This window comes from Pogonomyrmex barbatus, unplaced genomic scaffold (assembly GCF_055798465.1).
Source record: "Pogonomyrmex barbatus isolate J1 unplaced genomic scaffold, ASM5579846v1 scaffold2, whole genome shotgun sequence".
Taxonomy (NCBI): domain Eukaryota; kingdom Metazoa; phylum Arthropoda; class Insecta; order Hymenoptera; family Formicidae; genus Pogonomyrmex; species Pogonomyrmex barbatus.
Window position 1 is genome coordinate 10401799 of NW_028297116.1, and position 12568 is coordinate 10414366.

At 36.6% G+C, this 12568-nt stretch overlaps 1 protein-coding gene and 1 long non-coding RNA gene across 5 annotated transcripts in view; both read left to right on the forward strand.

Moving 5' to 3' along the window:
- LOC105425679 (Histone gene-specific Epigenetic Repressor in late S phase) overlaps positions 1–12568 on the forward strand; it is a 121600-nt gene that overhangs the window by 8073 nt on the left and 100959 nt on the right. The window lies entirely within an intron of this gene.
- The window catches only part of LOC148936659 (uncharacterized), a 49125-nt gene continuing 37508 nt past the window's right edge, over positions 952–12568 (forward strand). Inside the window, exons 1-3 of the long non-coding RNA XR_016139362.1 lie at positions 952–1078; positions 9347–9422; positions 9593–9613. This is a non-coding gene — a long non-coding RNA (uncharacterized LOC148936659). The remainder of the gene's footprint in view (positions 1079–9346; positions 9423–9592; positions 9614–12568) is intronic.

Here is a 12568-nt window from a genome sequence, read left to right on the forward strand (position 1 = left end):
GGGAGCGACGGTAACGGTAGTGGGGGGGCAGTAGCAGCGGCGGTGGAGGGGGGAAGTAATGGTAGTGGTGCGACGCGCATATACGCATCGCGAGGCGCACACCTGACAGTGTTCGAGTAGTAGTCGAAGGAGACGTACGTGTTCATTTTTCGGCCCGGCTTCCCATTGCATTATTCGGAGCCGCGCACGCCGGCAGGCTCGAAACATCGGTTTCGTCGTCGTCGTCGTCGTCGTCGTCGTCGTCGCCGTTGTCGTTGTCATCGCCGCCGCCGTTGCCGCTTCCCTCTCGTGCAGTGCAGTGTACGTCGCCGGCCGGGGTTGGACGCGAGTGCTAGTATTTGTTGGCTTTGATAGTGTTCCGTACTTGTGGTGCGCGTCACACCGTGTAGCCGCCGGGGATACGAACGTACGAAATGGAGCCACAGCGCGAAAAGTAGGTAGAGAGCACTTCTCGGAGTCCGATTGCGCCGAGTCGCCAGTCTGCCTGACTGAATTCTCTCCTCGCGTCTGCACGGCGAATGCCCGTAAAATATCCTTCCTTCTAATCGCGATAGATAATTCCTCAAGAAACTCGCGGTTGATTTCTCTTTATTCGTCGTAGGCACGTCGAGATACTATTTACTACTTCCCGAGTTATAAACGGTTATAAGATTATTTAACGTGTATTTAACAAAATATTCATTTCTGATTATTTCCATGCGCATTTCCTAAATGAGAGTTTCGATTTGAAGGTTAGATATACAAAGAGTGTCCAATGCCGCGTATTAGCGGCGAAAAACATGGCGTCGAGGCGGAATTTTTATATTGCGGGAAACTCCGACGCCACGCGGATTAATCAAGAATGTTTATGAATAAAGATCCGCAATGAACGAGTAACAACGAATCGTCGAGCAGACGTAGTTGATGTAGATTGTCGGTGCAATTCGGCTTTGGTCGCGGTGAATTCGACAAGTGACACGTGCAGCGCTTGACGTTTATGCATCCGTGATCGACGCGGACGAATCGTCGCAGTGTCATCTTTCGATTTGACGCTCGTTGACGAAGCGACGAATGAACGTTCCGGTGTGTCGCCAGATAGGTATTGACGGTCGTTTTCGTCTCGCGGTCGATTTGATTGATGTCGATTACTGCGGATGATCTTCCATGCCGCATGGCTTCTCATTCACAACCTCCGGTTGAGCATTTCAAGAGCGAGACAGAGAAAATTTGGTGTACTCCGTTATACCTGACGAACGATTTAAATTCACGATATAATTTTTATGAATGAAAAATGATGACTTCTTAAACATTTAACTCTTTAATTCTATGTTTCATGGAAATAAACATGTACAGCTGTTGAATTTTGGAATAAATTTTTTTGTAACGGAAAACGAGAGAAAAAAAGCATTATTTCTAATATTTTGATATTTCTATATTTAGCCAAATAATTTCAGTCTGATAATTCTTAAAACTGTGATATTTGATATATTGATGGTTAAACCAAATTCAGTTAAAAACCCGCGTTAAATTGAAAAAACAATATGGTTTGCTATTTTTTACGCCTTTTTTTTATTGGCCTTTACGAGTCGAGAATTATTAACCTTTCCATATATTTTCGCCAATAAAAATTAATTCCAAGCTCAACAATAACATTATGTATTTTTAGTAGCCATCAATTTTTATAATCTTTATATAATATTTGGACACTGATAATTTAGAATATTCCAATCATCACAGCCTCGACCATTTATAAAATAAATTGAATTTTTTATTACACGTTATCAGCAATAATTATAATCAGTATATATTTATATCAATATATTAAGCATTTTATCAAAATTTAACATTTCGAAGGAATAAAAGATTTCACAGCTCACTTTATTATAGAGAACAATAGTAAACTTTTAACACTACGATTTATTTGTTATATATTTCTTTAATTTGTTACAAGTCAATATTTCTTAGCGCAAACATATTCATTTCTGTGCCTTGACAACATCACAAAATTTGTTCGTAAATAGAATTCAACATAAAAAGAAGACGAGAAGTGATAGTATGTGTCAATATGTTATTAAACGCGTAGTCGAATGCGATTTATTGCGATTATTTTGAAGATTGATTTTAGTATGAAACGACATACATCCGTAAACTTTGTTTTCATTACATTCTTAGACCATAAATTCTTCCTGCAAGCACTACATATGCACGTACTACATATTACAATACACTCTCTGCACACTCTTTCCGTGCGCGTTTTCCTGTCATCATTATTTTATTGTATTCGTCCTCTCGCCCGAAAACTCGCGTAATACTAAAAACAGCAATAAAACAAGGTCGCAACGCGCGCTTCACAACCTTCTCCAGTTCGTATAATCCGTCTTCTTTCTTCTCCGGAATTATTTTAGATCATCCCCTTTACAGTCCGGTTACTATCTCGGGGAAGATCAGAGATATTTCGCAACACGATGAAACGACAGACACAGACGTGACTGCTTGCCTGGCAGAGAAAAATACAGAAGTATCAGTGGGATATAGATATATATCGTCGTTTTTTAATAAATGAATATTTTTTAATAATTGGATTTCCTTTGCGTAAAAAATAAAAATATTGTTAACTTTCAAATACGTCAATATTAGCGATACGTAAAATACATATACATACGTAAAGTTGTAATATATATTGAGTAAAAAACAAACTTTTTAAAAAAATTTGCTAGAAAATATTCTTTATACACTTTAATTTTAATAATTTTAATATGTTACAAATAAGATTTGATATTTTTAAATATTTTGAAATATTTAAAAATATGTGTATATTTACGTTCGTAATTTAATACGATTTCAGATTTAAAAAAATTATAACAATCTATAGTTATTTAATAAAATATATCATATTATAATAAAATTACATCTCTTTTCGTACGTATCATAGTAGACGAACACGTGTACCCCTAATAATACGTAAGCAAAACTGCGGATACGAGGTATTAGTTCTACCCATTGATACGAGATAATCATCGCGTGTTCGAGATTCATAAAATTAGAGATTCGCCTTCACGGCTTACATCTATTATGCTTGTGCTTCGGGTATTGCGTGTAGTCGTAGTGATATAAGCACAAGTTTATATCTAAAGGGACCCCAGTTGCACATCCGAAATCCTTATACATATTTCTGCGAAAACGGAGAACGGGATCACGGAGCACGACGTTCCAACTTACCGTATCGTTTCATCTTCCTGTCCGCCTCCGTATTCGTCCGTCGTACGAGCATTCGCAATTACATCGTAGCGGTGCAACACTCGATATTTCGAAACGGCTTCTATCGTGCCGAAATATCGAATGCGACGCGGGGCATCGCGATGCACGCCGGCGCCTGGAATGCATCGGCGCCACTTAGACACGCGGTGCGGTTATCACAGGCGGGCGGACACGAGCACGCGATGGTTTAGCCGAATTTGAAAATAGACTCGTGACACACACACACACACACACACACACACACACACACACACACACACACACCGCGCGCGCGCGCATGCACGCACGCACGCATACATACACGTACACTTACGTGAGCGTGAGCGCGAATAGGACCTGGCCTCTCGCCAGCTTCCATAGTATAACCGAGCGGAAGCCGGCAATTTCCACGGCCGTGACTGATGCACCGCCGAATACGCGGAAGAGATAATAAGGTTCGCGCAGGATCTTCCGCGAATCACGTGTCTCATGAGAAGCACGAGATATCCGCTCGTTCGCCTTGGTTTCGCGTGAGTCGCTGGGGTGGAGTGCTCTGGATACACCGCGCTTCTTTTTCTTCTCGTCGAATGAAAATCCAGCGGAGCGGCAGCGAAGTTGTGATATCCCCCGTATCAAGAACGTGTTATTTTAGATGTACAACTCTCTGAATACACTCTGCGACTGTGTATGAATGATTATCGAGTCGAGCCAATCCGAAGTGTAGTAAAAAGTGTAGTAAAAAAAAAAAACGTGGTTTTTTTCTGATATAATCGTCATTAGTGCTATCAGTGCTATAGATTGGATTTTATACTCGTTTGTCTAGTATTTCAATTTATGGATATTACTCGGGCATCTCCTTATCTTAGATATTATATACATGCTCGATATTGCATCAGAATATTTTTTAGGAACTTATTTCGAATTTATCTGAATTTCTTTCGATTCATGATGCTTCTTATTAAATATATAATTAATTTGTATGATAGCTCTATATATATATATATATATATATATATATATATAAAATTATTGAAAAAATAAATTAACAATTTTATTTTATTTAGAAGAAAAATCTACAAAATACTGCAAAACTTCAAATTCTCTCCTTAGCTTTTTGTACACGTGATTAAATTTTTAAAACGTATACGCAAAATGGAATTGTTTATGTGTGAAAATTTGAAAAAGATCGAACCTTATATAAAGAGAGCCGTTCACACTCTGTGACGTAGCGTTTTGTCTATGCGATCAATTTGAATCGTCGACTGGTGGCTTCGTTCGACGTCCGAGTTCAATGCTCCAATACGCGCGCGACTCGCTAATCCCGATATACCATTGTGACGATTTCCGTTCCAGTGACGTAAGTATGTGGTTCGTCCGTTATAAATCCAGTCCCGTGCTTTAAACCTCGATAGAAGCCGCGCGAATTTCGGCTCGTGTATCAGTCGCGAGATCACACGAATCCTCTTATGTCGCGGCGAAACGGCCCTTTGAAGTGCGCTTCAGGGTAACGCCGCGGAGTTTGAAATTTACGTTTGACCTACCGGTTAAGATAAACTAAACGTGCAACTTCCCGATGAGTGGAAAACGACCGGTATGAAATATCGATTAGGTCACTCGGAGCCCGCAATATCGGTTGTGGGTCAGCACTTCAAACTCAGTAATGACATCACATTGCAGCGAAAAGTAACACAGGGAAAGCTTATATTGGGCCATAGTTATTAGAAGAAATGAATGCGAAGAGTTCAGATTTTAGAATACGTTTTTCTCGGCTACGCTTATAGTCCTGTCTCTTATTTTTAAGGTGATCAAAATATTATACGAAGAAACATAAAGAGCTCGTTTATTAATCTAATCTTGGAAAGAATCGCATCTGTCATTTTTTTTTTACAAACAGCTTTTAAAAATGAAGTAAAGCATTTGAGATAGACTGAAAGTTAATTTTTCAAACGTCATGTTGACAAATAAATTCTTTATTTACGCTTGAAAAAAATAGATCGTTCGCGAGGGTTAATCAACGAGATAAAGGGATAAATGAGTCATCGGGTATACGCGAAGTTTGACTCGGTGGTCTCGTGGGATTTGGTGATAAAATGTCCCTGATTGAGAACGCCTGCTCGTCAGTTATACTCGGGATGTCGAGGGTAATGGAGCCGCGGATCGTCGTTCGCTTGAAGCGATTCGTCGAAGTCGATGGAAGTCGAACATCGGCCAGTTTAATGCCGCGTTTACGATCGAATAGGATGCGGAATCGTGCTCCGGTTTCCTCGTTGGCGGTCCCACGTCGCTTCCGAAAGGTTTTTCAATCATAACTTTTATTTACGTGAACGGGTTTATCGTTCCGCTTTATTACCATGTGCGTGTCTCTACTGGTCTGCTGCAGTATGTGTTTACCTTGTTCGCTGGATTACTCGCGTAATATTACAGAACACATCGCGGAAAGCGCGTAATAAATTTTTCAAACGGATATCAGTGCAAACAAGGTAGCGAAGTATAGATTTGTAGATTTACTTTTTATTCCGAAAGATACGCGTTTCGAGCCCGGCGGATAACAGTCAAATGGCATCGTTGAAAAAATATGAAACGGTGGCGTCGTCACTTTGAAGTAATCGCTGTTTGCATTTAACAGGTATACTTCCGCGTTAATGACTCTATTAACATGCCTTTATATTTTATTATAATGGAGAACCGTGAAGTATATACTAGCGCGCGGTTGCGAAAGGGAGACTGAACTTCGAGAATAATTTATAGCTATCGCGCACGAGCGAGATGACGGCGCCGGATGGTTTTTTGCCGTTCAAATTTGGGCACATGTCGACGTTCAAGAGATTATTTGTGTTCTTCTCGTTTTGGCATGGTATCGCGCCGCGTTGTAGCCGCAATCTTTTCCGCGCGGAAACCTCTCGTTCCGCGAATTTCATTTAAACTGTGGCTATTGATACGTCGCTAAATTTATATTATTAATAGCGACGTTCTAAAATATGTCGCAAACAAATGCGACGAGATATCATTTTTTTTTATCGCTTACTCCGCGGCACGTGGCGTCATACTGAACGCGTGACTTCCTTATCGCAAATATTTCAGCGAGCCACGAATAAGAGAGACGAATAAGGTCCGGATAAATATTTACGCGGCCGAACCGAACTCTGTGGCCTCTTACACTTACGTGTTCAGCAAACAGATCCGTTTTCCATCGTCGACGATCTAAAGATCGAAACGGGCTCAAGCGTGCAGAAATCTCGCGTTGCAATTTTTGCTCGCTTTTTTTTTTGGTTTCTTCCAGCTGAGAGCGCATCGTGCGACGAACATATCGATGTATAAAAATTACATATATTAGGAATTATTTTGATATTTCATTTTTGTCAAATGCAGAATATGTATGTGTTGGTATGCGTTTTAACTTTTTAAATACCAAGCGAATTTTTACAACAAAAATCGTCTATCGTTATTATAGAGTTCAAATGTATACATTTATTTGCCCGTATGCACTTTTATTAAATCCTGGTGGGAATCCAATATTTGCAGTCTACATTAATGAAATGTAGAATATAGTCGTGAATACGTTAAATTACATGTACACTTAAACATTTTTGAGAGAACTAAGTTTCTTTCTCTCGTTTTTACTGGTCTCTTTAATATATAAAATGTTAAAAATTTATATAAATGTCGAAATGTTCAAAAAGATAACGCATTTTGTCATATTAAATTTATTTTCATTGGAGTAAAGATTGAACGTGTTAAATGTTTATTGATCGAATGAGATGTGCTTGCATAATTTATTATACGAGATTCATGAAGTCTCTTATTATCAAATGCGGTGAGAATATTTCTGAAAATTGAGCATAAAAATGTGATAAAAATTATCGTATATATTCGACTGTGAATGGAGAGTTATGTTTATTATTGAGTTAAGCAAAATGAATATTTTCAGTCTTTTTTTTAGTACAGATGAATTAGTTAATTATTAAAAAGTGCAAGTGTAATACTTGCAAAAAAATTGCAAGTTTAAATGATTGAATGTATCTCTTTACATAAGTATACATAATCTTATTTAATATTATTATACGTCAAAGTTCCCAAGATCTTAAAAATCTTTAATATTGCATAATATAATAATCAAAAGATAATTTTCTAAACGTGTATAAATTTTTATCAACTATATAATACCATTTTAACTTTACGTGATGATAAAGCGACCGTTGTTTACTATTTTTATTATTGACCAAAATAGACAGTAGTAGTCAATAAACAAGGGACAACTTGAAATATTCGATGGGCACTGTTTCTATTAAATTGGAAGAAGCGCGGCTGTCGATAAATTCGATTTGATTGGTGGCATCCATTAGTGTTTATAAAAAAAACGAATCGATTAATTAGTAATGAAATTTACTACATCTCGGCTGTGACTCGGCGGAATGAATAAACGATCGCTCCTGGTTATAACGTCGGCGCGGTTGTGATGCCATGTATCGCGAGTATTAATTAAAAAGCATACCACACCTATCAATTAAAAAGCACATCGTACCATATCATCTTCGGAGTCGGAGTCCACCATCGGATAGATTTCAAAATTGAATCTCATAAACACGTTTCGCATGCAAGTGGAAATTAACGTAACTGATATTTAAGTGACCCGTGCGCTCGATACCATAGTGTAAATTCCGAACTTCGTTAATGCCGCACTTTCGCGCTTAACGCACACACAAGCGCGATATTACGCATAGAATTAATTTATACTCCGGGGAATTCAAGGGAATTTTCCCCGTTGTGCAGAAACGGACGAATGAAACGGTGTTTTCGGCGGCGCCATTTCAAACGGGAAAAACATCGAGTCTGCAAGCTGTTCTATCATGTGCGAGAGAAATCACGCGATTGCGCTCGTGAGTTTGCACGAAAGAATTACATAAACAGTCGAGTCTCGAGTTCGCTATTTAGACTTTGTCCACACGTAAATGCTTTTATTTTTCACCGTATCGATGATATATCTGCTGAGAGCGAGAGCGTGACATAGTAGACAGCGCATTGGTCTTAGTACGCCAGCGATCCCGGGTTCGAGTCCCGGTAGGATCAAAATATTTTCATACGCTCGTGTCTCCTCTCGACGGTCTGGCAAACCACGAGAGTAATTCTTGCCCCCAGAACCCCCTCAAAAATTTGCCGTTCGGAATCGGCGTCAAAAAGTAGGTCCCATATGCCTGTGCATCATCTACATGCGCATCACAGGCATATGAGAGGGGTAGAACAGGCCTTAAAGGTCTATATGAAGAAAGAAGAAGATATCTGCGATATTACTAATAGAAAGAAGAAATTTTATTCGATGATTCAAGAATTATATGTATTGATACATGAATGAATAGTCGAGGCTGATGATTGCTAATAACTGAAAAACGGATGTATTCGCTCGAGATCTTTGATTTTTATTTCAATAATTTTTGTTTAAATAAAGAGAAATACGATACATATGTGTGTATATGTGTATGTACGTACATATATTGTATATACATACACATGCAAACGAGAGAGATCAGAAACCACATAATTACATGATATATAATTACATATCCCGAGTGTCCGTTATGATTTATTCGAAATGTATGAATACGAATTGGGAAATATGCGCTTATTGGTACACGAAAAAAAAGGCGATACTCCGAGTGTGAAATCTCATGGTTTATAATAGTATCAGGGGCATGATAAAAATGGTTAATTTTAACATAAATGCTAGTAGATCGTAGGTGGAAAGGGGTCAAATCCATTTTGTCTCGTGATAACCATAATTTATAGGCGTAATACATCTCGCCGAGACAACCGGTGGTTTTCCGTTATTCCGGTAATTTATGGTAAATTTGTCTCGCGCTCGCGAGAGATCGAGCCCATCGCTCTCTACGGCTTTGCTCTCTCGTCATTCCTCCTGATTTATTTTTCTCTATTACGCGCAATTAAGTAGCGTTCGTTCTCTGTCTCGTCGTGCGACCTTTCGTTTCCTTTTTCCATATATATATATATATATATATATATATATATATATATATATATGGAAAAAGGAAACGATATATATATATACGACATTCGTTCTTCGTCAGCGAGCTGATCTCGTGATCGCGCACGTTAACGCACGCGACGTATTGGATAGGAATGCTCGATCGAGGATCATCGACTGGACGACATCGCATCATCAACGCTTTGAGGAGTCTAGAGAAGCAGCAACTGTGATTAACGTTTCATGCCGATATTAGGAAGTTTCTATATATACACGTTAAATATATATATGTTGATATCTAAATATATATATATATATATATATACACACACACACACACACACACCCACACACACACACACATGTTCCATATATTTTTGGATTGCCTGTTGAAGCAAGAGCGCAACCTGATTCTAGCGGGTGAGTACATGTCAGACGATATAAAAATAGCTTTACAGTGGGGAGGCTTCTCGCAAATTTTTCAATCGTATTATATATGAATTAAATAACATCAGGTAGCAATTATATTCCAGAAGAAATTGATCATTTGTCACAATCGATGATGTAAATCGATACTTACATCGACACTTAAATCGATATTTACAAATGTGATCATCAAATATATCTTTTATCTGATTCATTAACATTTAAAAATTTTTTAAGTTTTTAGAATTCATTACTGATAATTTATTATTGAAAATATTTTTAGCTTATGATAGCTTTTAGTTTGTAATAGGCTTTTATAAAAGGTATATATTACATAAATTAGTTTGAAATAGTCTGAACACTTTTTCTATTATTATTAATCCATGATATTTTTGTATGTATAAAAAAATGACGAACATAATACTACGTTTATATTTTTAGACTTTATTATATTTATTATTTTTTTCATTTAATAATCTATTATAAAAGAACGATAATAAAAGAAGTAATGATTCTATAATCACTTGTCATCGTCCGTACAGCTTTTTTCAATCGCAAAATAATCAATCTTTCACGATCATTTGTGAATTACGTGTCGCCCTGCAGAACGGCGACTATAGCGGCGATGACGTTTAATTTTCACGAGATATTCGCATATTGTGCGCAAAATGACGTGGTTTCAGCGACGATCATTTTTGCGGGTAGTATATAAATGATTCCATTATGTGTCGTCCTATTTTGCCGGTGAATTTATCGATCCATTCGCCCGTGTGTGATACTATCATAAGTAAAGTGCATTTAACCGCGATGCTACAATTCACAAATCTACAGTGCACCGCGTTCTCCATTTTTATTATTTATAAGATGTTACTCTTTAAATATCTGTCCTCGATTTAAAAATGTAACTAGTCATGTCTCTTTTTTTGCTTCTTAAATTTTAATGCTAATATTGATAATTAATCTCAAATTGAAGTTTATACTTTTAATGATTCACTTAATTTTTCGAATAATACATAAATTTTTAAAGCCTGCCAATGTTATAAAATAAAAGAATCATTTGTATCTGAATTGTATTTTATAACGATGAAAAAATATTATCGTTAGCATCAAATCTTACCATAATATTAAGCCATAAGATATTTAACTCACAAATACAGAATTTAAAAAAAATGTCCAAACTATATTCTTGAAAGATTAGCCAAATTATCGTAATTTGATTCCAATAAATGTATCTCACACACACACATACACACACGCACACACACAGAAGTACACGATCGTACATTGCATAATTGCGACATATCATTTATCTATAGTTGCGACTGCACATGTCGCTTAAATTTGTCATTATAATTGTAAATAATTAGTGACCATTATAGAAAAGACTTTTAACATTATTATTCAAGGTTGTAGTTTAAGTCAAGTATTTTGTGTTACTTTGAACAACGTATTGTCGCATACGATACAATTAATATGCGAATTAAGTATAACATTTAAATAGAATGAATAGCTTCAAAGCATTATCGAATCTTGTGTTGTATAAACTCGCGAGAGAAACAGTGTGAGGAAAAACAGCTCATTCATGAATGTTTAGTGGAAAAGTATTGTATCCTCGTGAATCCAGGGAAAATTTTATCTATTTTTGAAAAAAGTTCTTTATTTCAGAATTTACTTTGTTTCAAAGTAAGACACAATTTAAGGAAAGTTATACTTATGAAATTTATATCTTTATATTATGTTTATTATATTGCTTGTTTTTGTATCATATCAGATATATTTTATTTTAGATAAGAAAAAAGTTTATAGAGTATTAAAAAAGTTACAGGATTGTTATTTTCGCTCACCGTGAGTTAATTTTTTGACGCGACAGTAGATAATATACTTTATATTATTTTAGTCATAATATTACGTCAGATGTGCTTTTTCTAAAGAAAGAAAGCATGCTCAGCAAGGCATTTCGCAGAATTTTATTATCTCACTGCGTTCCTGAGTAAATTTATAGTACGTATGTTTCATATCAGTGTTTTACATATGTTATGTTAATGTAATCACTTTAATAATTATGCGTAAATTTTATATTCGAATTAAAATAGCCGGCCACACGACATTTGATCTCGCGAGTCTAAAAATCTGAAATAAAAGTTTCGGTTAATTAAATAATTAAATAATAACAGTCATCGTATGAAGTTTGAATTACAGATTTACAAAATGAAAAGTCTCGATATTTAATCCTGTACATTCACTGGTTATTATAATCCAGAAAAACTCGAACGGAGGTGGAAAAAATTTTACGTTCGTATGCGAAAGTATGCGGAAAAGTAAAGATTTGCTCAGCATTTAACTGGTAAAAAAGATACAGAAGAACAATGTAACAATATGACATAAAAGATATAATAAGACAAATAGAATTAACCAATAGAAGCTATATTAAAAATGCTTTTTATGAAAAATATCAGCTTCTCAGGCAGGATCTTAAATAGATTTTTTTTTTTTCTGGCAAAACGGCAACGGAATGTATCGATCGATTTTCGAATTCGAAATGATCACGCGCACTCAACCGTAGTTTCTCACGTAAGCTATCTGCATGTAGATCCATAATGCGGCCTAGATTTCTATGTACGACGACTCGGGCCGTCCGAGCAATGGCGGCCGGTTTGAACTCTATCGAGTTTATTCGACGGTATACATGAGTGACTTTAAACAGTGCCGGCACAATTAACGCCAGAATAACACCGGTGTTTCTTCTTCTTTTTTTATTGCGGCTACATTTAGCCGAATATGACGTGCGAATATGAAACGCTCTGATACGTTCTCGTTTTCGAAAAAGCTGAAATTCGTGAGGAATAATAAATATTAAGGGATAAAAAGATCACGAGAAATTTTAGATTACGAAGTCATTAGGATGACTTAATTTAGTATTGTCCCCTTTTAAATAGGGGATTATATGAA